Genomic DNA, 6,208 nt, shown 5'->3' with positions numbered 1-6,208 from the left:
AAAAAATGTACTATTGGTTATGTGTTGGGACCCAATTATTAATTGGGTGATGTTTTGATGTTGACAGATCGGGATTCTATCATCCAGCAGCTGGGGTTGTGTCTACGGGACATCAGCAGTGTGAGGTGAGTTACCTTCCAGTATTTTTGGGATGTCACAGAATCATGTCGAACGCTGAACAGTGAACAATAACATTTGAAGCTTTCAGCGATATGTCGACTCCTTGGTATTTCACAGTGAAGACAAACTTGGAACAACATTTGCATCGAGCATTCCTAACCTAGACAAAATCCTTAGAAAATATTTCTCATCCAAAGGCTTTATGAAAATGTCAGCAAGTTGATTCATTGTCTTTACAAAGTGAACCTTTATGTTCCCATCCTCGACCTGATCCTTGATAAAATGATATCAAAGTGCAATATGTTTGGTCTTCGAATGTTGCACCAGATTATGGCAAATGCGTATGAAACTTTGTGAATCGCAATACACAAAAATCTTTTTCATGCTGATTGCATAATCATGATGTTGACTTTGTATCCATATGACCTAATAAGTGCAAGCAGCAGCAACAACATATTTGGCTTCTGCTGTGGAAATCGAAGGCAGATTTGTTTCTTCGATTTCCAGCTAACAAGCTTCACTCCCAAAAGTTGACATCCACCTGAAGTGCTTTTCTTATCAAGTTAACAACCACCAAGATCTGCATTGGAATATGACTGAACAAAGATACAGGTCTTTGAAGGATACCATAAATCCAACGACACAGTTCCTTTCAAATATCGAATATCGTCTACGTAAACTTGAACGAGCATCAAATGATCCCCCACTTTTCTTTCGAAATAGAGTGGGGTCAACAAATCCTTGTTTAAATTTCGAGAGTTTCAAGAAATTGGTAAGAGTTACATACCAGGCTTGAGGTGCTTGTTTTAAGCCATAAAAAACTTTATCAAGAATATAACAATAAGCATGGTGTTTATCATTTACAAAACATGGTGGTTGTTTAACGTGACCATTAAGAAAAGCGCACTTAACATCCATTTTATAAACGTCAAAGTCCGTGTGTGTTGCATAAGAAAGAAATATTCGAACAGCCTCGAGTCTCGTGACAGGGGTAAAGGTTTCATCATAGTCAATACTTTCTTGTTGCGAATATCCCTTCACAACCAACCTTGCTTTATTTTAAACCACATTTCCTTCTTTTTCATTTTTATTTTTTAAAAATACATTTTAAGCCTATAACTGATACATGATCAGGTTTTGGAACTAGCCTCCAAACCTTATTTGTTTGAAATTCGGCAAGTTCGGATTGCATTGGAATAATCCAGTCAGTATCTTCCAAAGCAGCCTTAACTTTTTTCGGTTTGAATTTGGAAATAAAAACATTAAACATGCAATATTCTTGACAAACATTTAATACCTAATTCTTTGCACGAAGCCGAGCTCTTGTCAAAACCCCAGCTTGAGGATCACCCATGACTTGTTCTTTAGGATGATTATGTGTTCATCTATCTAGTGGTGGATATGTAAGATCAAAATCCAAAGGTGCATCTTCGAACATTTCATCCGTTTCAAAACCTTCACCTGCATTCGACACATTATCAGACAAATCATGAAAAACATCAGTTTGTGTAGATGAAGTATTCAATATAAATCCATTTTGCTCCCCTTCAATAATTGGATCATGATTATGATGCTCCCCCTCAACATCTGCATTCGTATGAACTTGCTCCCCCTCGAATGAATACTCCCCCTCTATATTAGATATCGAATTCAAGTGTTCCCCCTCTACTTGATCACCTTGCAACACTGGGTGACTTTTGACATGTATCAGAGAGTTCATTATGGATTGTGAACTACCATCATCCTAAATTATAGTCGAATTATTAGAATGTTTCGATACTTTAGGAATCCGATTATTATCAGCATGAACTTCAGTATCGATTGTGTTGTGAGGAACACTAAAGATTAAGCCATAGTCAAAATCAAAAGAATTATTAATTGATGACTCATCAATTGTATCATTAAGGATAGGCTTATGTTCAAAAGTCTTTTTAACAGGTTTGAAAAAATGATCATCGAAAGTTAGATTCAAAGTTTCTTCAGTCTTCTTTGTTCGCTTATTCAACACTCGATATGCAACTGAGTTATGTGAGTATCCCAAGAATATCCCCTCATTAACTTTTGACTGAAAATTTGAAAGGTTATCTTTGAGATTCATAATGAAGCACCTGCAACCAAAAACATGAAAAAATTTCACATTTGGTTTTCGATTATTGATGATTTCATAAGGGGTGATGTTAAAGCGATGATGAATAAAAGATCAGTTTTGAAGGAAACATGTTGTCGAAACTACTTCGGCCCACAAATATTGAGGTAAATTTGCATATTTGAGTATCGTCCTTGCTAACTTTCATAGTGATCTGTTCCGACTTTCAACAACACCAGTTTGTTGTGGTGTGTAAGGAGATGAAAAGTTATGTGCTATTCCAAGATCAGACAGAAATGAGTCAAGAACTTGATTCTTAAATTATGTGCCATTATCACTTTTGATCTTTCTCATTTTCTTTCGTAGACTGAGTTCAATATGCTTAATGAAATGGATCATTACTTGGGCAGTTTCAGACTTCTATCGAAGAAAGTAAACCCAAGTGAACCTTGAAAAGTTATCGACAATAACCAATACGTACCTTTTTTTGTTGAGAGTCTCAATAGTCGAAGGTCCACAAAGATCAATGTGAAGAAGTTCTAGATGTTTGATGATCTTCGAATACAGGTATTCCTGGGCTAACCTCAAATAAAGGTACTCCTAGGCTAACCTCTCACGCTACACCAGCGGCACATATCTTGAGCGGAATATCCTCGAGAACTACTTACAAGTCACAAAAACTCTCTGCTTATCAGAAAACGAACTAGTAGCAAGTCTTCACCAATCCTTCGCTCCGGTCATCAGAAGGTTAAGAGAGCACCTGACCTTTCGGCCAGTTGGACAAGAGAAGGTGAAAAGCAACCCTCCACATCAAATATCCACATCATGGCTATTACTGGGCCCTAAACTCCTCAAAATTCGGGGGCTTCGTAATATCGAAGTCTCGGTACTGAAAAGCCCGCCCAGTACCAATCCATGCAGCTGTAATGGCTGCAGTAGCAACAGTCTCAGACAAAGCAACATAACGCTCATCAAAATACTCAATCATGGTGGTCTTAATAGACCCAAACATCTCTAGAAAATGAGCTCGGAAATGAGCGACAACCTCCTCCTGCAAGATCTCCCTAATCCTGTCATCCAACACAGCTGACCCACCTTGACTGCCAGCTGCCAATCTCGATCCGGACCTAGACTCAAATAGCCTCGTAGTCACCATACTATAAAAAATAAACCAGGGAGACATCAGATAATAGGCATATCATAATATGGGAACCAACTCCCAACAAATCCCTAAGGGTTGTGACTTCCCTGTTACGTGTACGGGTCCCATGCTTTCAGTAGTACGGGCCCATACTACCTTCCATACTCACTCATATTTGTCTCATAGGATCATCACAACAACCCTAACAATACACACTAGCATAACCATACGCTCAAGCCTTACTCCCTAGAGGAGGGCTAAACATCTCGAAACTGGTCGCCTGACCCCATACAACTCATCCATAAAACTTCCACCAACCCTGCAACACTCGTGTATGCTAGTCATACATAACACTGGACCCTATAGACAATCGGATATATGATTATACCCTAAGCCCTTCATCAAATAAGAACAGGAAATAAGGCCAAACCAAACATTATCAGGCTATAGAATATTAGTTGTGCATAACCATGATGCATACACTAAGTAACTACAGTAATTGTTAGGGTCAAGATCCTCAAAATATTCAGGATCCCCAAACATCCAGGAACCTCAGTTACCTTGGGATCCCGACTATTACCATTATTATTTTTATTAGCATTTATAACGATTATATTTTGTTCATAACTAATACATGTGTAGAAGTAGTAAAGGGAAGACTAATTCTCAACGAGGAATCATCTCAACTATGCTAAAGACCCAAAATACTTAGTCAAATAACGTCCATGAAGCTGGTCATAAAGGATCCTGGAAACATTGAACATCTTGTTGGCTAGTTTAGAATATAAATTGACACTTGTATCTCGCACACAGGACACTATTTTTCACTCTGAGCTTAATCACACGAATTTATTTACTTATTCTTACTAAAATTCTCTATAATAATCATTTTATATTAATAAAATCATCAAGGCAGATGATCATTATCACCTCCCAAGGTTTTGTGTCGGAGATCCTAGCAAGGATCAAGGGATTTCCTTGTAAATCATTGTGTAATTCTCTTTATCATTTACTATTATACAACTCGAACATCACAGCTTCTCATTCAATTTGGTTGATTACTACTTGTGTAATTTTTGACAAAAATAGTAATGATGTCAATTCCATAAAAAGAAAGGTCCTAGGCTATCAGGAATCATGTAATCATACAATTATATCATGCAATTCCTGAAGATCCCCAACCTATCACTAGCATGATGTTCTAACATATCACGATATTGATAGGAGTCTGGTATTTTAGGGTTTACTGATTGAAAACTATTATTTTGAAAAATATTCAAAAATTGTTTTAAAAATCCTTTTCCTTAGTTTGAGATTGGATCCAATCGAGTGCTCCTCCAATTCACTCAAACCAATGATCTGATACCTGTTGGATTAGTGTCTAACTCCATAACTATTTTGGTATGTACTTGACCCGATGGTGCATGGTCCTTTTGGGTTACCTTCACCAAAGCAACTTGATAGGATGAATTATGGAGAGAAAGGATTAAATATGATTTATTAATATATTATGAGAATAATATATTAAATGAGAAAGGGTTGTATTTACGTAGACCCGTCTTTACTCATGGTTAGTTATATGTAGTTGTATCTCGCGTGACAAGTAAAAAAGGCTTGAAGGTACTCATATGTGATGAGGAAGGTCGTCCAACCAATAAAACAAAAAATGTTGTGTACAAGGAGGTCCTTCAACGATTATAGCTAATCAGGCATTTCTTTTTATTTATTTAGACATATCAATATAATCAATAAAACGACATGTCTTTATGTTACTTTATCATATTTGATTTTATTGTGTTTGTTTTTTATGATATCATCTTAAATAATCGGGGTCATGGATTGTGTTTTCTTTATATGTTTTACACCCTTAAATCAAATGTTTTAATTTAATAAACATATGAAACAGTCCAAAGTCTAAAACCTGCAAAAGACAGCTTTTTGTTTATTGAATAAACAATTATTTTCCTCTGTTTCTTATAATAAATTCATATTATTGGTAACGTACATTTAAGATTTCATTATCGGTAAAAAAAACTAAAAGGGGCCTAAAATATATGACAGGTTGAGGGAAATACTCACTCTATTATTTTATATAAATTATAATTTGTGATTATATCCTGAAAAATCAAAATTAAAACAACACATTTTGATCCCTAAAATAAATACAACAGGTCACAAGCAAATATAAATGCGTCGTTGTATCTTCTTTTTTCTGCCACTTGAATATCAAACCTGCAAGTTGACACAATACTAGCAATCAACAGGATGTCAAAGACATCACATGCTATTAATACTTTGAATATAACATAAATACATAATATCATATTTAAAGGGTGTAAACGTAGTCAAAAAGCAAGAAGGGCATACTTACACATTCGTAAGATGAATCACTATAATTATCTAACATTATAAAATGAGCGAATTGCTGTACCTAAGGATCATCTTCAAAACTGAAAAGGGTACCAGAAATATGACTATGATCTGAATAAGATATCAGCAACAGAATTATCATCCACTTTTAGTGTTGAAGCTTGTTATGATGTTGTCTTTAATCAGTCTCAAAGTATCAATTGCTCTATGAGGTGCTACTTAATTTCTTGTTGTGAAGAAACAATATTGCTTATTTGCTTCCACAAAAGTTTGTGTCTATAGTTCTTAGGAGAAGAAAAGGGTGTTACTTGAACTTCAATCCAGATGTTCTTGTAGAAGCATTTATGAGCATCAATGATTCTTTAATGGCTGTATTTGGGGAGTTGCATGCTTTACTTCCTAGAGTCCGAGTGCATATATATTTTGTTTGACCTGCTATTCCACATGACATGTCAGCATCACATGTACTAAATGATGTTAAGTAAAAATAA

Source organism: Lactuca saligna, chromosome 5 (genome assembly GCF_052625555.1).
Source record: "Lactuca saligna cultivar CGN05327 chromosome 5, ASM5262555v1, whole genome shotgun sequence".
Taxonomy (NCBI): domain Eukaryota; kingdom Viridiplantae; phylum Streptophyta; class Magnoliopsida; order Asterales; family Asteraceae; genus Lactuca; species Lactuca saligna.
Note: the sequence above shows the minus strand (reverse complement) of the source record.